Consider the following 24,226-nt stretch of genomic DNA (forward strand, 5'->3'; position numbering starts at 1 on the left):
CTTCTGCTCTAGCTTTTATTCCAAGTAAAATACCTTTTAGCTATAATAATAGAATAACAAAATAAATCCATGAAGAAAATGTACTCTTATTAAATAAGACATCTTTGGAAGTGTTTCCAAAGTTATTTCAGAAGCACAATGATGGTATCAAGGACCTAGGTGTTTTCTATCTTTTCTCTTTACCATCTTTACGAAACATATGTGACTTATGTTGAAACTCTAACTCCCAGTGCCATGGTACTTGGAAGTGAGACTTTTGGGAGATTATTCGGATTAGATAAGGCAATGAGGGTGAGGCCCTCATGATGGGATTAATGTCATTATAAAAAGAGGAGGAGACGGGGGAATCTTTCTTTCTGTGTGCACCTATCAAGGAAAGACTACATGAAGATGACCAAAAAGTGGGCCCTCACCAAGAACTTGATCATTCTAGCACCCTGATTTTGGACCTCCAGCCTCCAGAATGTGAGAAATAAATATATGTTGTGTGAACCACCCAGGCTGTGGTATTTGTTACGGCGACTCCAGCAGACTAGGACAGTGTGGCAGATTATATTTCCCAAAGACGGCCACTCCTATATATTTCTTCTACAACACATGCTCTTCATACAATATGACTGACACTTCTCCTACCAAGAGGTGGGGTCTATGTTTTCTCCTCTCAAATCTAGGTAGGAGTTGTAGACTGTTGATCCCAATCGACAGAGTAAGGTGGAAGTAATGCTATGTGATGCCAGGTTACAAAAAAGGATATGGCTTCCACTTGGCTCTCTCTTTCAGGATGCTTACCTGGGAACCCTGACAACACATTGTGAGGAAGCCTGTGCCACATGGAGCAGCTGACATGGAGAGAAATTGAGCCCTCCCTCTAGCAGGTAGTACCAATTTGCCAGCCATGTGAGTGAGCCATCTTGGAAGTGGTCCTCCAGCTGTAGTCAAACCTTCAAATAACTATACCTCCAGCCAACATGTTCTTATTACCTCATGAGAAACTCCTAATCCAGAACCTTTCCCAAATTCCAAGATGACAGAAACCATGGAAGACTTTTGTTATTTTAAGCCACTAAGTTTTGGGGTAATTTATTAGGGAGTATTTATGTGAACCAGATTGATGCCATCTTGGACAAATCTGCCATGATAACCCCTCAATGACCTGAAGCCTTTTTAAGCACACACACCCTACCCCTACCCCCAGTCATACCATCCTTCCTTTTTGTTTAACCACACCCTTAAGTACACTCTTGGAGCATAACATCCTTGATCTGTGCTGGAGATAGGACTATCATTTCAAACATTCTCCTTCTGTGTGGTCTCCCAGCCTTTAGGGCAATGAAAACAGGTCAAAACAGATTTTATAGGAGGTGAGGTTGCAAAAATCTTCTCTTGCCACCAGCCAAGACCTGTAAGTCCCTTTAATAAACCATTTCTTGCCAGGCTGTACTTGTCAGCCTTATTCTTTAGTCTTATAGCCCCTTTGGCCTTTGGAGGTCATTTTGTCTATACCTCCCTTTCATGAAGCAGTATTGGATAATTAATACACTCAACATATTAGCTTTTATCCTTCATAGTTAAGGCATGGCTGCTACAGCTTCTGACATCGCATCATCATTTCAGAAAAGCATGACGATATTCTAGGAACAGATTTCAATCAATCTTATAAACCTCCAGCAACTAGAATCTTTGGAATTCAATTCTGGGTGTAGGATTGCATCACTAAGAACTACAGGACTGCTTAGTTTTTTTTATATTATTCTCAAGCAAAGGCAGGGAGCTACTCTAAAGTCTACACATCTTTACCACTAGTAATCTTACTAATGAAACTGCATTGGTAGCATCCATTATGCATGCTAATTGAAAAGCCACCAACTGCATCAACAGAAACCTATCTCTTTTTTTCTTTCTTTTTTTTTTAACAGAAACTTATTTCTAACATTAATTATGACAACTGGTAAAGCCTCTGCTGTTGATCAGAGATAAAGATCATGGAAGCCTTTGCAGTAGCTGTTTCTGGAGCACAGGTTTCCACCCTAGGATGTAAATTCTCAATTAGGACAAACAACAGTATCTAGGCTATCACATAATTCTGAAATGCATACATGAGAACACACCACCTATGATGAAATATTTTAAGTATATTACAGACATTACAATCCTCAGAGTGGCTCTCTTGTCTCAAGCTCATTCCTACATCTCCTTTCACACATGCCCTTCAAGTCTTCCGATTAATTTCATTAGTTTCTGAGGAACCAAATCCACTCACACAGGGATAGACTTCTTTTCTGATGCTCCATTCAGGATGGGCTGCAGGTGCTCTGTTTTGGTTCTTTGATCATCCAAATGCATGCCCATTTCCCAAGGAAGGCAGTAATCCTCGTAGGCAGGTGAGTTCAAACCTGTGTTCAAGAGAGATGTACACGGTACCTCTTTCACTGCCTCATCGCTTGCACCTAGAGTCAAGATTCTTCATGGTTGCAGTAGGGTTTGGTCCCTTGGTGCCTACTGGATTAAGGACTGTGTTACTCCTTAATGGTTGTCTTCTGGTTTTCACAGGAGAACCACTGAAATGATACAGATACCATTAAATTCCTACCGCATACCTATGTTCTCCTCAGTCTCCATCTGAGGATGGACGGGAAATGACCTATTCTCCTAGTGGCAGAGGTTAGCTAAGCTTTATCAAGCCATGTGGTTGCCCTGACACTGACTAAGGAGAATGGAGAGGATAACCCAAGGGACAGCGGCGAATGTGAGGAGGAGACCTCGCGGAGCCTGGACTCCAGCCCTACTTCTGCCAACACAATGGTTTAGACCTGCTCCTCCACACTTTTTGCTCCTTCCATTTCCTCATCTCCAAAACATTAAGATCCTTCCTAGTTAGATTGGCCAGTTCTGGCTACATGGCTGTTACTTCTAGACAAACCCAGCAGTACCACCTGCTTAGCTGTTCCCATATTTCCCTCTTCCCTACTTTTCCCTCCATTTCTTCTCTTCCTTTATGCTCCTATCCCTTCTCTTCTGTTTCTCCTTCCCACCCTACCCACATATATAGGGTACCTACTATGGCCTCAGAACATTCGCGACCCTCAAGGAGTTCACCACTGAATAAAAGACATAATAATAATAATTACTATTATTTAAATGAGAATAAACAAAATGCTACTTGCTAATATTTACCATTCTCCGCCTATGTGCCAAGCAAAAACTCACTGTGCCTCGCGACAAGTGCTACCACAGAGATAGGACCCAAAGCAGAAATGCTGACGAGGAAGAGAGGAAAAAGGATCTCTCTCCACATGAAGCTGGAAAGATCCTTTGAGAGGTGGCACTGAAGGATGAGAGGAGATTTACCTGATGGGGAAGAGTCTGTTGCCTGGTTAGATGACCTCATAACTTAGAAAATGATAAGGAATTTACAAAGTCGGTGTCTCCTAAAAATATCAGAATAACAGAAATTACTTGGGTTTTCATGAGGCTATATATTAATGCAGATGCTGTATCTTTTTTTTTATTATTTTGTAAAAAAAAAAAAAAAAAAACCACTTCATGATTTTAGTTCTTGCTACATTTCCTCCCTTATGCTAATACTGCCTGTGGCCGAAAGGACGAAAGGATGTGAGCCTTCTCTCTCAGCCTCCTGCCTGCCCTTCCCCCAGCTTCCAGGCCATACGTTTGTTAATCATGTGGTTACTTTTCCAGAGCCCAGTGCTTGAGCATACTTTATCTTAGGAAATGTTCAGAATAGGCTGGGGGAAACCCCACTTTCTAGGAACATTGGCAATTACGTGAAGACCTTAGGTGACTGATTCTTTATTTTAGGTTCTGGCTTTGACTTATACCCAATCACATATTTCCAAGTCAGGAAGTGTGGAAATGTGAGGTTTTAGCTGCTCAGCGCTCACACGCTCCTCTGAGATGACAGGAATCAGGTTTCCTTGAGGAATCACTTCTCCCCCAGTCTCAGTCCAAGGCCTTGAAAGTAGTTACCTCCCCCAGGCCTGGCCAATCAAGGTCACAGTCCTACCACATGGCCATGCTGGGCTAATGAGCAACAGCTTTGGAACTTTCATGGTCTTCTTGGGAAAAAGGAAACGTCTTCCCGTGATGGTAACAAAGCTGGTGGCATATGAACCTGGCACTCCAGCTGCCCTTCTTTGCCACCACTTGAGACGAGCCTACCTAAAAATGAAGCTAACATAGTGTTTCTGCTCAGGCTGGGTATGCTCTTCATGGCTTTTTTCAGATCCACCCGTAAGGTTCCTAGTGTCACTCGAGATGTGGGGACACAGTGACTGCTGATACTGCCTCTATTCAAAGGGTCAGTGCTGTCCCTCACCCTAGCTGAATTCCCCACATCCTGGCTGAGACCCATAACCTCTCCAGTTACTTAAAAATCTCTCTCTTGCTTAGTATGTTCCAACACTGTCCTTGTCCCTGGCCAAGACCTGCCAACCCCTTCTTCATGTCACAGATAGTACATCCTAGCAGTCAGCCTGGAGCTCTCTCAAAGCCATTACGGGCTCCTCCATCAGCAGGGTGACACCATTTTATGGCCAGAGAGACTTTGACTCTCCACTTTCCCCTGAGGCCCCAGAGTCTTCCTGATGAAGAACAAGGTGCCAAACAGAGAAAAGCAATCATCCAAAGACACAACAAAATGTTTCTGGAATATGTGTGTTTAAGTTTACTGGGAGGAGAAAATTGTACTTGTTTTATTTGGCAATCATAAACCTGTCCTAGACGTGTGTAGAGGATAACAAAATTCCTTCTCCATAACTTTTATTCCCACAGAGAGTGACTTCTCAAAGGCCACTAGACTGAGTTCAGGGACTAGAGGTTGGTAAATAGCAACCGGCTGTCCTCCCTGGACCAAGCACAGCTGTGGTCCAAACCCTAGTGCCAGGAACTTGAAACCATGTGCCAGGCCGTCACACCAGAGTCTGGGCCATCCTCATCGCTCTGGCCACTGGTGTCAAATGCTGAGAGGGCAGGTGGAGGTGGCTGGGCTTCCTCTTATTTTTAATTCTCCCATGGGGATAGAATACAGAGATGGGGACAGAGGAAAAGAAACATGAACAAGTGTTCTTGTTCAGCCCAGACTCTGGTTAGGAGACAGCAGCTCAATGCCCTTCATCCCCAGGAGACCTCCTGCTGTGTCTTCAGACATTTCTGGATTGGAAGGCTTACAGTCAGCCAACATGACTCCAGGCTCTTCCTCATTCTATCTGTGTGACTTTGGATAAATGACTTTTCTCATTCATAAAATTAGGAATAATATAAATGCTACTACCACCTTGGGCTGACGATGAGCTACCATCTGTACGACATATCAGGGCACCATATCTGGCACGTAGACAGCAGGCCACAGTGGGAGTTAGCCTTCCAGAGGATATTACTTGGGGTTTACTTCTGTGAAACTGCAAAGCCTATACTTTCTTCCCCATGTTGAAGAAACTGCTTTTTTCCATTTAGGCCCAAAAGATCCAGAGACTTGATAATTTACAGGTTCAGCACAATGGTCAATAAGAGAATTCCAGCCTCTGTGTGAAGTGCCCTGCTCGACCCCAAAAACAAGCTTGCTTTGTTCTTTCTGTTCAAGAGCAAATGACGTCACTGCTCCATTTTTTGAAAACCAAATGCCGAAGTCATAGAGGCTGCTTTGCAGTTTCCCCACACATTTCTAATAGATTTCCCGCAAGCTGGTATTGCAACCCCAAGCAAATCAAAAATTATGCAACACTTTTCTTAAATATCATCTACATAAAGAACATCAAGCTCTGGTTACAAAGCCATGAAGAGTTGGGGGGAGGGAATTTCATAAAACACCCAGGGTTGGATATGAGGATGGAGGGGGTGTAGGTGGTAGATAGAGAACTGAGCAGGCAGGCAGACAAGCTCGGGTCCTCGACCCGGCCCCTCCGCTTACTAACTGCATGGTCTCAGGCACAGCCATCAACGTGTCTGGGCACGTGTGCTCAAGTGTGCAATGCAGGGGGTGGGCTAAATCGTCCAGAAGGTACTTTGGGTCTGAGGTTCCAGTTCTGGAGGAGAAAGGGGGACATGGAGAGATGTGAGATGCATAACAGAGCAGCACAACATCCCACATCCAGAGAAGGCCAGGCGAGAGCAAAGGGGTCATGGCTTGAGTAGGGAGGACAAATGCCTGCTTTTCCCAATTAGGTTTAAGTGTTTCACATCCTTGACCTGTCCGTTTGCCTCAGCTGATTGGAAGGATCTAGGAATGAGAATATTATGAGTCCTCTGAGTTTGTCAGGACGGAAACCTGAGCTGCTGGTGAGGAAACACTGCTCTGGAATGCAGAACTTCCCAGGAGCCTTAATAAGAACATGGGCCGCTGATCACTTTATGATGACAAAGGTGTTACAAAATGCTGAGCACACCTGGGTCAGAAAGGAAGCTTTAGTTTCTACATGGGAACAAAAGGATCTCACAGATCTCACAGAAAGCCAGGCCTTTCAGTGGATAAAACCTTGCACTCCCACCCCCACCCCACCCCGCCATGTCACTTCACAAGGAGAATCAGTGTCAATATAAACAGACAGCTTTGAGGGAAAACAAGGCGCTTGCTGTGCTGAGGAACAGGCTGAACTGAGGGTGTGCCTCTCTTGGGCCCGCTGCCCAGCGGTCCACCCTAAAGATAAGCCAGCCCCGACTGGCTAAGGCCTGGCTCCTCCACAAGCCAGCTGGGGGGCAAGTGTACGTCCACTGTTCCAGCCCCCTGTTTCCACAGAGGCTTCTGACATCCGGGAGGCCAGCCAAATTGCCCATCTGGCCCACCCACCTCTCCCAGGCCCGAGGCCCTTCACATCAGTTCCCACCTCTGTTGGAAGAGCTTAGGCAAGAGGTCTCCCATTTCCCAAACCTGGAAAGACCTTGAAATGAATCATAAATATGGAAATACAGCAGTCTCTTGGGATCTCTGTTATAGGAAAAGGCTGGAAACAAGATATCTCATCTCCCCATTGGTTTCAGTGGCCCAGGAGTGTGGTTTTTTCAGAAACATACATGGAAACCATTCCCATAGACACTACAAGGGGAGAAAACCCATTATCGCCCAAAACAAACACCACCAAACACTGCTACCATGAGTAGGAACAAACAATAACCAGTAAGCCATACATGAACCCTGAGAAAACATGCAAGGATGGGTTCCAGACTTGCCAGGAATTCCCACACCTTCATGCCTTTCAACATCCTGTCCTCCCCACCTGGAACACCTTTTACCACCTAATTTGCTCTTGTCTCCAAGACTCTCTGGAAATCCAAGGGCCGCTCTCCGAGTGCCTGGCCTGCCTCCCACAGCACACCTACAGCATGTCCTCGTTACCAGTGTGTGCCAATGTCTTCATTCAGAGCAGCTTCTGTGTGGGCCCCACCTGCCCAGCTCAGTGTGTGGCAAAGAAAGAGCTCAACCAAAGACCTTAGATGGATGAGTAGTGACCAAATGATGGCCTTCAAAGGGCTTCCACTCCAGGAGTTCCTTGAGATGTTTTATCTCATTTTCCTTCATAACATGGTAGTACTTTTGTTTGGGGTATAAATTTATAATTTGTTTGGGTCTTGTCCATGGTAACACCTTCCTTCCAATTAATTCATGGATGGGGAAGGAGAACAAGTTTGCCCTGGCAGCCAAGTACATAGCAGCCTGGAATCTCTCCTGGGACGACGGCATTGACCAAGCAATGGCACTTTCCAACTCAGAGAGAGGTAGCCCATTCTTGAGAAAGTAGACATTGTTATATCCATGTAATGATTAGCAACTGAGGCAGAAAAGTCTCATGGCCAAGAGCCATGACTGTGCAGAATTGCTACAACAAAGCCAGCTGTCCATTCATTAATTCACCATTTATGTGGCAAGGACCTCTCCGGTGCCAGGCGCCTTGCTAAGCACCCAGGGTGGTGAATACAACAGCCATGGTCTCCGTCATCACTGCGTGGGTGCAGGGGCACTGAGGTCAAACAAATAAACATATAATTGGATGCTGCAATTCATATCATGAAGGAAACGTACGGGATGCCAAGAGGGATTCTATGGGGGGGGGGAGCAGGTGCTGATTGTCTGGCATTTGTTTATTAAGCACTTAGTGTGTGTCAGGGACTCTGTGACGCTCAGACAGGGCTCATTTGAGCACGACCCTCAAGGACGCACCCAGGGGAGTCACTCAAAGTTCTCCCCTTGGGAGGTCCTTAGGGTTTTCTGCAGCCCCCATCTCCTCATCTGTCAGAGCAGAGATAAGAGCAACTTCTCCACTTGTTGCACATCTGGACGGGGAAGATCGATGCTGGAACACTTTGTCTTTCAAAAATACTGGGTAAAATTAGTGTGGACTAAAAACTTTTATAGAAATAAGCCATTATGTCCTCGAGTTCAGATCTATATGTAATACACAGATCTCATTTCTTCAACCAGCCCAACTCTAAATTTTTATATATAAAGTGTTTTTTGCCATATTTTGTTTAAAAGACTATAGCCCTGGGAGAGGCAAAACCATGGGACTGAGATGCATGATCTCCTCAGGAACCCACCGGGGAAGGTTGCTTTTCCTCCGCTCCCCATTCCTTCTCCGAGGCCTGAGACCAGCCTGGGAGCCTTTGGCCTCGTGTTTGCGTGAGTGACTCCTCCACCACAGTCTGGCTCACAAGGAGACAGCGTGAGACCCCAAAGAGAATGAGATAGAAACCGGGTCCTCCAGGTGTGAGGGAGAGGCAGCCCTTCCGCCCCCTTGGGGCCCTGTCTGCAGGCCCCTCCACCTGCAGGCTGGGCTTGAGGCCTCACCGCCAGGTGATGCAGGGAGGCAGGGAGCAGCTGCCCAGCCCCTGGGCCCAGGTGATTAAAATGTGGCCTAGAATGACTTCTTGCTGGAAAGCAGAGCCTGGAGGCTCAGTGCGAGGCGCCAGGGTGAGCTGGAGTGGGGCTGCTGCTCTGGGAAGGCCTGGGGCCATGAAGCAGAGTCTGCCTTTGGCCCACATTGCCTCCCTCCCACCTGGGCCACCGGGGATTGGGCCTCTGCCCCGCTGCCCCCAACCCCCGGGGCAGAACGAGGAGATGCAGCCAGTGCCCTGTGGGCCCAGTGCAAGAGGCTGGGAGGATTTCCTCGGGAGGAGAAGCTGCAGGGAGTCTCAGAGCAGGAGGCCTGCAAGGTTCACCCCTCTCTCCTCATGGGGGTGGTGGCGGTGCCCCTGCGGGGAGGCTCATGGGGCCCTTTCGCACCTGCAGCTGCATTTGAGAATCCAAAGGAAGGCGTGCACAGAGCCCTGGTACTCCTTTTTTCCCCCTGCTCACCACAGGTGTAGCTTCCATCTGCCACCTTACAAGGCTACTCCAGTAGCACCCACTATTCCCCATGCTGCGCCTTTCACCGGGAGTTCTGGGCTACTTTGGTTTGTAAACACGGGCTTTGTATATGGTAAACAGATTGAATTAAAGAACAACTATTTACACAGATTCTGAAAGTTAATACTTCTGTTAATTTCATTATTTAAAAAAATGTTTCTTATCAAGAGCAACATCTTTGAGACTTCTCAAGAACTCTCATTTATTATCAACAAACATCGGAGTCCCATGAGAACATTTCCTTTTCATTTGTAAATATATAATCTTTGGAATCCGTCTGTGATTTATTTGGTTGTTATGACTCATAAGTTAGAAGAGATTACTTAAAACTTACTCAATCATAGAGTTTTACATTTGGAAGGGGTTATTCAGTCCAGCATCCCTCCCCAGGCAGGAATTCCTCCTATAACCTTGGTCAGTGCTCTGCTTGAATACCTCCTACACTGAAAAGCTCACTACCTCCCGTGAAAGCCTAGTTTGTTTTTTTTAAAGCTGCTCATCTTTAAGTTATATCCATCACAGAGGAAAGTTTTGTGTTACCCACATGTGCACTTCCAACCCCCAGCACAGAACTCAACACATCAAAAATGTTCAATAAATGCTTATTGCATGAGCAAGGAGAAGTCTGAATTCATTCACTGAATTCACATTCGTTGAAGATGTGTTATATGGCAGGTGTTACAGCAGCGGACAAGAAAGACATGGTTCCTGGCCCAGGAGGTGTTCTCATTCCAGTTGGAATGAAGTGTCCCTCCGTATTTCCCTCTCCTACTTAAATCTCAGCATAAGGAAGGCAGCAGGGAGCAGTACTACTAGGATAGATTGAGGAACAGTAGGGATTTCTTGAATAATCCTAGAAATTACTCCGGAACCCTAGAGGAGGACAAGATTTCCTGTCAGGCTAGGCTGGTGGGCATTCTAAGTCAGTGTTGTTTGAACTTTTGAGAAATGTAAACTTATTTTATCCCTAAAGCAGGTGATGCAGGATATTCAGTATAGATATAAGGTGGAGAGGCTTCAGCACATACTTAACACTTTCCCACTCATTGACGTGTATATGTGTGTGTATATATACATATGTATATATGTGCACATTTATTTTATTCAAACATAAACACACTCTCACATAAAAAAATGAAAGAATATTCACCAAATTAAAAAAAAAAATTACCTCTCGGGACGCCTGGGTGGCTCAGTGATTGAGCATCTGCCTTTGGCCCAGGGCATGATTCCAGAGTCCCAGGATCGAGTCCCACTTTGGGCTCCCTACGTGGAGCCTGCTTCTCCCTCTGCCTGTGTGTCTCTGCCTCTCTCTCTCTCTCTGTGCCTCTCAAGAGTAAATAAATAAAATCTTTAAAAAAAAATTACCTCTAGGCAGTAGGATTATAAACTTATTTTTTTTGTTTTCTGTATTTGATACATTTTCTACAAAAAGCAAGCATTGCTTATGCAAAACAAATGACAAACAAAACCTAGCGGGTCCCATGAACTGGTGGTGCTGGTGGTGCCTTGGCGCTGCCTCCTCACTGGTGCCTCCCTACGTCCTGCCTCTGCCTCTCTGTACCTTCTTGGCCAGGTGTCCCAGCTCAAGCATCATCTCCCCTAAAAGTTTTCTTGATGCCCCCAGCCCCAGGGGCCATGCACCCTCCTTTCTTTGTGTGCCTACCAAACTTGGTGCGGACATTGATGATGACACCTATGACTCTGCATTGGGTCCTCCCCTGATTGTGAGCACTGGGTGACCTTGCTCCATGCTGCTTGGTTCTGGACTCCAGGCCCCATCCTGGAGGTGCCTCACCCTCCACCAGCCTCCCAAGATGTGTGATGATGCTCATGCCTCACCTAGTTCACTGCTGCAGTTTGTTCCTGGCTTCTATTATTTGTTTGTTTGTTTGTTTTAAGATTTTATTTATTTATTAGAGAGAGAAAGAGAGCATAAGCAGGGACAGGAAGGAAGTGGTGAGGTAGAAAGGGTTAGGGAGGCGGCAGGGGAGGGGCAGAGGGACAAGCAGACTTCCTGCTGAATGTGAAACCCCACGTGCGACTTGATCCCAGGACCGTGAGATCATGACCTGAGCCAAAGTCAGATGCTCAAATGACTGTGCCACCCAGGTGCCCCTTGTTCCTGGTTTCTACTCTCTAGTCCAGGTCACATTGGCCCTTCTTCGATGGCTCCCTACTGTCTACCAAAAAAATGCAGCGCCTTAGGGAATCCAAGAGCCTCTAACAATATGGCACCAACTCACCTTTCCAGCCCTATTTTTCTCCTTTGTATCCCCTCCCAGGACCACCCATCCTGCACCCAACAGGCCATGTTTTCCCAGCTGTGATCCTGCTGTTGTTTTAAACTGAAATTCTCTTCTCCATCTCCACCTTAGGAATTCCTAAAAATTTATCAAAAATTGGCATGCCTGGGTGGCTCAATCAGTTAAGCATCTGACTCTTGATTTCAGCTCAGGTCATGATCTTAGAGTCGTGAGATCGAGCACCACTTGGGGCTCCTCACTGAGCATGGAACCTGCTTAAGATTCTAAGATTCTCTCTCTTTTTCCCATGGCCCCTCCCCTCCACTTACATTCTCCCTAAGTAAAATGAAAACAAAAACAAAAATCAAAACAAAATTCACCAAAAATTAGGATAACACCAACAGCTACCCTTGAACTGTGATGGGGATGATACCTGGTGTGTGGAGCTCTTGGCACTGTACTTTGCAACTGCTAAGTATATAATGAATAATAGCTGCTGTCATTATCATCACCACCAATGTGTGTCAAGCATCACCTTCTACTCTAAGGATAAGGAGTTAAAAAAAATTTTTTTAAAGGTTCGTGCACCCAGGCAGGTAAATAACTCACTATGCTACAATATGATAAGTACTATGACAGAGGCAGAAACAAAAAGCTGTGGGGGCAAAGGGTAGGGGGAGAGACATGGCGAGAGAGGGTATTTTTACTGAGCCTTAATAGGTAAGTGGGAATCTCCCAGGAGGAAAGGAAAGAATAAGGGAAGGAGCTCCAGGCAGAGGCAATGTCAAAACAGCCTCGGCCTTCCTCTTTTCTAGCACACTGCAGAGAATTGCCTCCCACTGTCCAGAGAGCACAGCTAGGGGGCTGAGCTGATGGGATGGAGTCTATAGGAAGGAGAGTGAGGAGTGTGAGGAGACCTGGCCCTCTCCGCTGTCACCTACCAAGTGAGGGGACAGGAGGCCCAATTCCAGAGTTACTAAGGTTGCAGCTGAGGGAGACGAGGGGCCACCCCCAGAGGCCTGAGCCACCCTTCCAGCAGAGCCTAGGGGAAGCCATAGTCAGTGGCAACTGTGAGGAGACAGCCAAGGAGCTGAAGTGCAGCCAGCAGGCTGCTCGTGTGGCCTTCCCCGCAGCAATCACTGTTTACTTTGGATGCTGGCTGTCCACACAATCCACACACAAGATTTATCACCAGAAGCCAGTCACTCAGACTGGAACACTAACAAACTTCCCAAACACAAACCTTTGCCCCCCAGGCGGGAAGTGGAGGACATGAAAGGAGGAATAGTGCTCGTTCTGGGGACAATCTCCTCATGGATTTAGAGAAAGGAAGTTCTCAAAAAGTGTAAGGAGGTTATCTCCCTCTATATTCCACCACTTTGGTATCTCATCCCCACCACAGGGTAATATCCTAAACTTCTACACTATGCACATGCTCCCTGTATTTTCCTTCCCCTTATTTCAGTCAGGAAGCTGAGCCTTGTAATTTCTTGAGAAGGGATTTTAGCAAAACAGAAAGCTAATAGCAATGCTAGAGTGATAGAAGGTTCAATTCTTCTAGAGGTCAGGAGCAGGAAGAGTGTCCTTGAGGAGCAGTAAGACAGGAAGTAGAGGTTCCTAAAAGTGGAAAGGAAATGACAAGACTCTGCAAAGGAATGGCTCAGTGGTTACAGACTCAACAAAAATTCCTGGAGCCCAGGCTCAGCCCTGTGGGACATAGAGAGAATAGGCCAACGGGAGTAACTAGAGGCCACCTAGAACTGGAGGGGCCTCCCTCGTGCCCCAATCCCTAAAACCCTGGGACAAGCCTGAGTCTTTAAAATGACTAGGTTGAAAATTTTTGCTAGTTAAGTAAAACGGGGACTCAAAAGAATCTTGTTTGCTGGGAGAAACAGCCCTCCCACCGCCATCGGCAACTGCCCGAGGAAGCTGTGAAGCCTTCCCTGAGGGAGTTGGCCTCGATCCTCCTTAGGACCCACCTCCATCACCCCTCTTTGCTTCCAGGCCAATAACTAGACTAAGTTCCAGCAGGCCCCAAAAATGAGGAACAAAATGTGACCCATGAGGAGGCGTACTATACTGCAAAACAAGTACATGATTTTTCCAGTTTACGCAGACAGAAATCTGGGGAAATCGTATGGGAATGGATACTAAAGGTGTGAGGTAATGGCGGAAGGAATGTAAAGTTGGATCAGGCCAAATTGGTCGGTAGGGGCCTGCTAAGCAGAGATTCTGAATTTGATGCTATAGCTTGAGGGATTAGCAAGGGCTCCAACAGTTAGGTTGGTTGGCTGAAGCGTGGGCCAGAGTCGTCTCCTTGAAATGAAGTTGAAATAGCAGAATTGTCTTGGTGTACTGGAGAAGGGATCCAAAGTCTTAGGGCAATTAGCATGTTACAGCAGATTTATCATGGAAGACCTGCTCACTCACCCTAGGAAGGTCCAGAGGACACACCTTCCATTGTGACTATGATGAATTACTTTCCGAGGGTGCCCTCGCATTCTGCTAGAACTCTGTGGTCACTCTTCTCTGAGGTCAGTAACCTCCATGGTAACTGTTATCACTGAACTGCAGTCCTTAGATGCAATGAGGATAATTCGATCCTGGGGTAGCAGGGGCCAAGTGGTGACACTTAATTGCCAAAGACAAGCTGGATGTGGTTACCATACTGGACAGCAGTAATCCGAATGGTAGGACATATAGAGACCTTGACTAGTTGGTTGTGGTGTCTCTAGAACACAAGACACAGACAGGCAGTTTATTAAATTCTTACTTATCTATATAAGAGTCCAAAGCCATGTGAACTAAAGTCTAACTTGAATCATGAAAATAGAGATCCATCACCCCTCAATTCCTGGACTTGAGCTGGTTTACCTACCCAGAACCTTAAATGAAGAGAAGCCTGGACTTCACTATACTGCCAAAGATTTATACTGTTAATATACTTTCTAAGGTAAAGGATAAACGGTTGTATCTGGCCCCTCCTACCACCAAAATTGGGACTCTCGATTTTGAAGGAATGTATTTCTCATTTGGGTGTCTACTCTAGCCCATTTACTGAGTAAAAGCTACTAGCTTTGAGTGGGTCCCAGAACTAGAGAAGGCTCTGCAGCAGATCTAGGCTACCGTGCAAGCTACTATGCTACGTGGGCCATACAGCCCAGCAGATCCAAGACTGCTTAAAGTGTTAGCGGTGGGTAGAGATGCTGTTTGGAGCCTCTGTCAGGCCCCTATAGGTACATCATGGCTCAAGCCCTTAGAAGCAAAGCCCTGCCATCTTCTGTAGTTAAATACTTTCCTCTTGAGCAACAGCTCTTGTCAGTTACTGGGTCTTAGTAGAGACTGAACACTTGACTGTGAATCACCATGTTACCATTAGACCTGAGATGCCCATCATGAACTGGGTGTTGTTTCACCCATCGAGGCATAAAGTTGGGCATGCACAGCGGCACTCTGTCATCAGATGCAAGTGGCATATACAGTCAGGCCTGAGTAGACCTGAAAGGCACAAGCAAATTACATGAAAAAGTGGCCCAAATGCCCTTTACCCATGGTCCCCACATCTGGTCTCCATGTTACTTTCTCTCTCCCTGCCTATGTCTATGGCCTCAGGGGGCATTGCCTACAACCAGCTGCCTGACAGAAAACTCAGGTCTGGTTCACAGATGGCTCCGCAACATATGCGGGCATCACATGAAAGCAGATGGCTGTATCACTTATAGCCCTTTTCTGAGACATCCCTGAAGGTTGGGTGGTGAAGAGAACTCTTCCCTGCAGGCAGAACTTCAAGCAATATACCTGCTTGTCCATTTTATATGGAAGAAGAAATGGCCAGATGTGTGATTGTAGACTGATTCATGGACTATGGCCAATGGTTTGGTGGGGTGGTCAGGGACTTGGAAGGAACATGATTAGAAAATTGGTAACAAGGAAATTTGGGGAAGAAGTATGTGTATACAATAGCCAAACTATGGAAAGAGCTCAGACGTCCATCAACAGATGAATGGATAAGGAAGATGTGGTGGATATACACAACGGAATATTACTCTGCCAGCAAAAAATAAAATCTTATAATTTGCAACAATGTGCATGGAACTAGAAGGTATTATGCTAATTGAAATAAGTCAATCAGAAGAAGACAATTATCATATGATCTCACTTATATGTGGAGTTTAAGAAACAAAACAGAGGGCAGCCCGGGTGGCTCAGCAGTTTAGCACCGCCTTCAGCCCAGGGCGTGATCCTGGAGTCCCAGGATCGAGTCCCGTTTCGGGCTCCCTGCATGGAGCTTGCTTCTCCCTCTGCCTGTGTCTCTGCCTCTCTCTTTCTCTCTCTCTGTGTGTCTCTCATGAATAAATAAATAAAATCTTAAAAAAAAAAGAAATAAAACAAAGGATCATATGGGATGGGAGGGAAAAATAAAACAAGATGAAATCAGAGAGGGAGACAAACCGTAAGAGACTTTTAACCACAGGAAACAAACTGAGGGTCATTGGAGGGGAGAAGGGAGGGGGATGACACAACTGGATGATGGGCATTAAGGAGGGCATGTGATGTAATGAGCACTGGGTGTTATATGCAGCTGATGGATCACTGCCCTCTACCTCTGAAACTAATAATACACTATATGTTAATTAATTGATTTTAAATAAAATAAAAAATTTTAAAAAGACGTATATGTAAAGACTGAATGGGTGAAAAACATGAAAACATTTCTGTTACATGTGAATGTTCACCAGAGGGTAACCTCAGCAGAAAATTTTAATAATCAAGTGGAGAGGATGATTCTTTTTGTAAATGCCAATCAGCTTATTTCTGCAGCCACCCCTGCCAATTTGGTTCATGAACAAAATATCCATGGTGACAGGAATGGAGGTTATACATGGGCTTAGCAACTTAGACTCCTACTCACCAAGGTCAGCCTAGCTGAGTGCCTAATCTGCCAGCAGCAGAGACTAACACAGAGTCCTCAATATACGACCATTCCCCAGAGTGATCAACAGGCTACCTGGTGACAGACTGATTACATTGGACTTCTTCCATTATAGAAGGGACAGTGTTTTGTTCTTACTGAAATGGATACTCTAGCTATGGATTTGCAGTCCCTGCACACAATGCTTCTGCCAAAACTACCACCTGTGGACTTGAAGAATACTTTATCTATCATCGTGGTATGCCACACAACATTTTTTTTTTTTTAACCAAAGAACTCACTTCACAGCAAATGAAGTGCAGCCATGGGCCCACGTTCATTGAATTAACTGGTCTTACCATGTTGTCCACCATATTGAAACAGCTGGCTTGGCCTTTTAAGAACTCAGTTACAGCACCAGCTAGGTAACAATACCTACCAGGGCTGAGATAAGGTTCTCCAGAAAGCTCTATATGCTCTGAAACAGTGTCCAATATATGGTACTGTTTCTCCCATAGCCAGGATCCACAGATCCCAGAATCAAGAGGTAGAAACGGGAATGACACCACTAACTATTACTCTTAGTGATCTACCAGCAAAATTTTGGGTTCTTTCACCCATAGCCTAATTCTCTGCTGCTCTAGATATCTTGGCTCCAAGAGGGGAAATGCTTCCACTAGGAAACACAGCAATGATTTTGCCACCCTGTCACTTTGGTCTCCTCATGACTGTGAATCAATAGGCAAAGAAAGGAGTTACTATACCGGTAAGGTGAATTACCCTGATTATCAATGGAAAATTGGAATGTTAACATACGGTGGAAGTAAGGAAGAGTATTTCTGGTAATCCAGAAGATTATTTACAGCATATCTTGGTACTTACTATCACTTCCTTATGCTTAAAGTCAATGGAAAGTTATAACAAGCCAATTCAAGTAGTATTACCATATAGAAATTTAAATTTATTTAATTTATTCCAACAAAACATAATCTATATGAAATGGACAAGTTACAAAACAAAACAAAAAACAAAAACCCTCCATGAGTTATCAAAATTGACTCAAGAAAAAGAAGAAAATCAATAGACCAATATCAAGAACATGGAATTAGTCATTAAAAATCTTTCCACAAGGAAGAGCCCAGGCCTGATGGCTTTCAGTGTTGATTTCTATCAAACATTTAAGGAAGAAACACTGTCAATCCTATACAAATTCTTTCAAAAAGTAGAGGATGAGGGAATACCTCAATTTTATTTTAGTAGCCCAGTATTAAAAGGCCAGGCAAAGAAGTTACATGGAAAGGAAACTATAGTTTAATACCCCTCATAGATTCAGTTGCAAACTCCTTAACAAAAAAAAAAAAAAAATCAAACCAATCTAGCAACAAAAACAAAAAAATCACCATCACCAAGTGGAATTCACTCCAGGAATACAAGATTGGCTCAATATACAAAACTCAATACATGTAACGCAACATAACAAAAGAATAAAAGACAAGTCCCTAAGATCATTTCCACAAATACAGAAAAATCATTTGGCAAAACCTAATATTTGTTTTAAAAACTCAACAAACTAGGAACAGAAGTAAACTTTCGCCACCTGAAAGGGGCATCTATGGAAGACCTAAAGCTAACCACATAATTAATGGTAAAGACTACATGCTTTCCTGCTAAAACTAGCAGGAATAAAGCAACGATGGCTGTTCCTACCACTTCTATTCAACATTGTACTGCAGGTTCCAGCCACGGTAATAAGGGAATGGAAAGAAATTAAAGGCATACATATAGAAAAGGAAGAAGCAAGATTGTCTTTATGTGCAGATAACATAATCTTGTAGATAGAAAATTTTTGAAATCTACAAAAAAAATTAGACCTAATAAGTTAGACAAAGCCACAAGATAAAAGAGTCTGTGTTGTAGAAATTAACAAGCTATTTCTAAAATGTATGTGAAAATTTGAGGGATGTAGGATAATGAAGAAAAAGAAAAAAACTGAACAAGAATCACATTGGAGGACTTACTATAAAGCTCTGGTAATCAAGACAGTGTGCTACTGGGGTAAGGAACAACATATAGATCAATAAAGCAGAGCAGAGAATACGGAAATAAACCTTCATATTTAGGGTGAGTTTTAAAAAGGTACCAAGGCAATTCATTAAGGGAAAGGATAGCTCTTCAACAAATGGTACTAGATAGAACATTCTGATATCTACATGCAAAAACAAAACAAACCAGAAAATGAACTTAGACCTTGACCCTACACTGTACACACCATGCATAGTTTTAACTAGATCACAGACCAAAATATAAATTCTAAGCCTATAAAATTGCTAGAAAAAAATAGAAGAAAATCTTTGTGACCTCGGGTTAGGCAAACATTTATAAGAGAGGATTCCAAAAGTAAGATCTATAAAAGAAAAGAAATGTTAAATTGGATTTTCATCAAGTTTTTATTTTTCAGAAGATACCATTCAGGGGTGCCTGGCTGGCTCAGTTGGAAGAGGGAATGACTCTTGATCTTGGGGTCATGAGGTTGAGCCCCATGTTGGATGCAGAGATTACTTAAATAAATAAATATTTGTTTAAAAAGATACCATTAAAATATAATAATAATAAAAATAAAAAGATACCATTAAGAAAATGAAAAGACCAATAGTAGTTATACTTGGTAGTTAGAGCAGCATAACATATGGAGAAGTTGAATCACTATGTTGTACACCTGGAACTAATGTAATGTTGTGTGTTAGCTATTCTTAAAAAAAAAAAAGCTTTTTATTTAAAAGACACATCACAAACTGGGAGAGAAGACTTGCAAATCATAAATGTGATGAAAGTCTTGTAAGTGAAACATATTAAAGAGATCTTAGAATTCAATAATATGACGACCAAATAAAAAATGGGCAAAAAAATTCAAATAAATATTTTACCAAAAAAAAACAAAAAAACAAAAAAACCCAAGTTGTCCACATGGCTAATTTGCACGTGAAAAGATTCTTGACATTGGTAGTCATTAAGGAAATGCAAGCCAATACCTCAATAAAATACTTAACCCCTAAAACAAATAAAAGACTGACCATACCAAGTCATATAGTATTGGTGAAAAAATAAAATGGTACAGCAGCTTTGGAAACACATTCTCAGTTTCTCAAAATGTTAAACATACCCTTCCCACCTGACTCAGCAATTGCACTCTGAGGTATCGATCTGTGAGAATGAAATCGTACGTCCAGAGGAGGGGCAAGATGGCGGAAGACCAGGGTCCCCAAATCACCTGTCCCCACCAAATTACCTACATAACCTTCAAATCATCCTGAAAATCTACGAATTCGGCCTGAGATGTAAAAAGAGACCACCTGGAACGCTACAGTGAGAAGAGTCCGCGCTTCTATCAAGGTAGGAAGACGGGGAAAAAGAAATAAAGGAACAAAAGGCCTCCGAGGGGGAGGGGCCCGCGAGGAGCCGGGCTGAGGCCGGGGCGAGTGTCCCCAGAACAGGAGAGCCCCGTCCCGGAGGAGCAGGAGCTGCACCAACCTTCCCGGGCGGGCGGAAAGGGGCTCGCAGGGAGTTGGAGCAGGACCCAGGAGGGCGGGGATGCCCTCGGGCTCCCGGGGACACTAACAGACACCTGCGAGCGCAGGAGAGTGCTCCGAGCTCCCTAAGGGCTGCAGCGCGCACGGCGGGCCCGGAGCAGCTCGGAGGGGCTCGGGCGGCGGCTCCGCGGAGGGGGCTGCGGGGCGGGAGCGCGAATCCACCAGCGCAGGCCCCGGAGCACAGGGCGCCGGGACACAGCCCAGGATCCGGCCTCCCCCGGGACAGGCAGAGGCCGGGAGGGCCCAGGACAGCGAGGACGCTCCTGCCCCGAGCTGAGCAGATCAGCGGCCCCGCCCCGGAGCCTCCAGGCCCTGCGGACGGAGAGCCGAGAGCCCCGAGCCCCGTAGTTCCTGCGGAGGCTAAATCCAGGCTTCCAGAGTTGCCATAGCAACTGCTGCTGTTCCTCCTGGGGCCTACGGGGTAAACAACCCCCGCTGAGCCCGGCAGCAGGCAGGGGCAGAGCAGCTCCCCCAAGTGCTAACACCTGAAAATCAGCGCAGCAGGCCCCTCCCCCAGAAGACCAGCTGGACGGACCAGTGATACTCCCCCGTGTTCCAATACAACTTGTTTTTGGCCACTCTGCACTGAGCAAAATGACTAGAAGGAAAACCTCACCTCAAAAGAAAGAATCAGAAACAGCCCTCTCTCCCACAGAGTTACAAAATCTGGATTACACTTCAATGTCAGAAAGCCAATTCAGAAGCACTATTCTACAGCTACTGGTGGCTCTAGAAAAAAGCATTAAGGCCTCACGAGACTTCATGACTGCAGAATTTAGATCCAATCAGGCAGAAATTAAAAATCAATTGAATGAGATGCAATCCAAACTAGAAGTCCTAACGACGAGGGTTAACGAGGTGGAAGAACGAGTGAGTGACATAGAAGACAAGTTAATGGCAAAGAGGGAAACTGAGGAAAAAAGAGATAAACAATTGAAGGACCATGAAGACAGATTAAGGCAAATAAACGACAGCCTGAGGAAGAAAAACCTACGTTTAATTGGGGTTCCCGAGGGCGCCGAAAGGGACAGAGGGCCAGAATATGTATTTGAACAAATCCTAGCTGAAAACTTTCCCAATCTGGGAAGGGAAACAGGCATTCAGATCCAGGAAATAGAGAGATCCCCCCCTAAAATCAATAAAAACCGTTCAACACCTCGACATCTAATAGTGAAGCTTGCAAATTCCAAAGATAAAGAGAAGATCCTTAAAGCAGCAAGAGACAAGAAGTCCCTGACTTTCATGGGGAGGAATATTAGGGTAACAGCAGACCTCTCCACAGAGACCTGGCAGGCCAGAAAGGGCTGGCAGGATATATTCAGGGTCCTAAATGAGAAGAACATGCAACCAAGAATACTTTATCCAGCAAGGCTCTCATTCAAAATGGAAGGAGAGATAAAGAGCTTCCAAGACAGGCAGGAACTGAAAGAATATGTGACCTCCAAACCAGCTCTGCAAGAAATTTTAAGGGGGACTCTTAAAACTCCCCTTTAAGAAGAAGTTCAAGTAACTCTGAACGTGAATGGGCTTAATGACCCCATCAAAAGGCGCAGAGTTTCAGACTGGATAAAAAAACAGGACCCATCTATTTGCTGTCTACAAGAGACTCATTTTAGACAGAAGGACACCTACAACCTGAAAATAAAAGGTTGGAGAACCATTTACCATTCAAATGGTTCTCAAAATATACCCTAAAAACTACAGAACACTTCTGAAAGAAATTGAGGAAGACACAAAGAGATGGAAAAATATTCCATGCTCATGGATTGGCAGAATTAATATTGTGAAAATGTCAATGTTACCCAGGGCAATTTACACGTATAATGCAATCCCTATCAAAATACCATGGACTTTCTTCAGAGACTTAGAACAAATTATTTTAAGATTTGTGTGGAATCAGAAAAGACCCCAAACAGCCAGGGGAATTTTAAAAAAGAAAACCATATCTGGGGGCATCACAATGCCAGATTTCAGGTTGTACTACAAAGCTGTGTTCATCAAGACAGTGTGGTACTGGCACAAAAACAGACACATAGATCAATGGAACAGAACAGAGAACCCAGAAGTAGACCCTGAACTTTATGCTCAACTAATATACGATAAAGGAGGAAAGACGATCCACTGGAAGAAAGACAGTCTCTTCAATAAATGGTGCTGGGAAAATTGGACATCCACATGCAGAAGAATGAAACTGGACCACTCTCTTGCACCATACACAAAGATAAACTCAAAATGGATGAAAGATCTAAATGTGAGACAAGATTCCATCAAAATCCTAGAGGAGAACTCAGACAACACCCTTTTTGAACTTGGCCACAGTAACCGGAGAAGGACAAACAGTGTATGTTCTCATTCATTTGGGGAATATGAATAATAGTGAAAGGGAATATAAGGGAAGGGAGAAGAAATGTGTGAGAAATATCAGAAAGGGAGACAGAACATAAAGACTTCTAACTCTGGGAAATGAACTAGGGGTGGTGGAGGGGGAGGAGGATGGGGGGTGGGGGTGAGTGGGTGACGGGCACTGAGGGGGGACACTTGACGGGATGAGCACTGGGTGTTATTCTGTATGTTGGTAAATTGAACACCAATAAAAATTAATTTATAAAAAATAAAAAATAAATAAATAAATAAAACCCAAAAAAAAAAAAAAAAAAAAAAAGAAATCGTACGTCCACACAAAAACTTGTAGGTAAGGGCTGGTAACATTACTGATGATAACCCCAAACTGGAAACCACCTAAATGTTCATCAAATAGTGAATGAAGAAACCTGCTGTGCTCTATCCATACACTAGTGTGCTGCTGCTGGGCAGTAGGAAAGAACAACTACCAACAGGTACAACAACACAGATGAGACTCGAAACATCATGTAAGTGAAAGACACCAGACGAAGCCTCCATATTGCCTGATTCTATTTACGTGAAATTCCTAGAAAAGACAAAATTATGGGGACAGGAAGGAGTTCAGCGGTTGCTGGCGGGGCTGAGGGTAGGAGTCTGGACTGACTAGAAACAAGCAGAAAGGAATTTAGGGGGATGACAGAAGGGCCCAAAGGCTGAATTGTAACCTGTAACAATTGTAACAGTGGGAGCAAGTCTACATAAATTTACTGAAAATCCTCAAACTAAGCAGTTGCAGTGGATGAGCTGTACAGTATGTAAGTTATACCTCGATAAAGCTATTCTAGAAAACTGGACTGTCTTACACACTTGAGTTTGTAGATACAAATTTATTCCTATTTCATCAGCTTTAATTTTCCCCAAACAGAAATCATTCCTTTTACTATGAGAATCTATTTAAACAAAAGCTGGCTACCCACCTTCATCATTCTGTAATTTATTTTTATGACTTCGATTCCTTCTCCTTCTAGATATTTGCTGCTTTGCAATTATTCCGCTTGGGAAGGGCTCAGTCATTGGGTCAGAACAAAGAACGCAGAGTAATCAGTCCCAGGTTCAGTTGCATCCGTTTATGTACCATCTCTCTTCCCAATTAATAGCAATGATTGCTTAGAGCCAAGATGACAGCATTTCAACGACAGAGAAAATCATCTGGAAAATTTAAATTTCTCATCGTATTAAATCTTACTTCCATTAACATAGAGGAGAAATTAATTGTGGAGTCACTATACTGAGCTTGTTCTAAGACTTCCAGATCCAGTGCCATCCGGGATGTGAGTTCTGAGATCTTGGATACCCTGGATAAACTTCAGCAGCCTGTTTGGCCACACTTTGCAAATCTTTCATACTTGGCAAGTTCTGTGAGTGGTTTAAAAGGTTTTTAAAACTTTCACAAGACAGAACTCAAATCAAATCACATTTATGATCATTCTAAACCTATAAATTTCAACTTAATTGAATGCTCGATGAAATCATCACTCCAAATAATACAGCTACATGAAATCCAAACCAAACTATACCTACCAGTTTGGACAATAAACACACACACACAGTGAAATCCAAGCCTGGAACGACTTGCCCAAATCTAGTAGCAGAAAAACCATGGCTCTATTCACAAATGATAGGTTTTAGATGAAATGTACCTTTTATGTCAAGATGATGGTGATTTCACCAGTGGAAATAATAATGGTTATATCTTTAAATTTGTTTTTCCTTTAGAGGTCACCTA

At 44.2% G+C, this 24,226-nt stretch overlaps 1 long non-coding RNA gene across 1 annotated transcript; it reads right to left on the bottom strand.

Annotated features, from left to right (window-relative positions):
- Positions 1-1,468: 1,468 nt before the first annotated feature.
- LOC129519156 (uncharacterized) lies at positions 1,469-23,746 on the bottom strand. The gene is made up of 3 exons (XR_008666363.1): positions 23,418-23,746; positions 3,349-3,428; positions 1,469-2,558 (listed from the first exon to the last, which is right to left on the bottom strand). It is a non-coding gene; the product is annotated as an uncharacterized LOC129519156 (long non-coding RNA).
- Between the last annotated feature and the right edge of the window lie 480 nt (positions 23,747-24,226).

This window comes from Nyctereutes procyonoides, unplaced genomic scaffold, assembly GCF_905146905.1.
Source record: "Nyctereutes procyonoides isolate TBG_1078 unplaced genomic scaffold, NYPRO_anot_genome, whole genome shotgun sequence".
Lineage (NCBI taxonomy): Eukaryota > Metazoa > Chordata > Mammalia > Carnivora > Canidae > Nyctereutes > Nyctereutes procyonoides.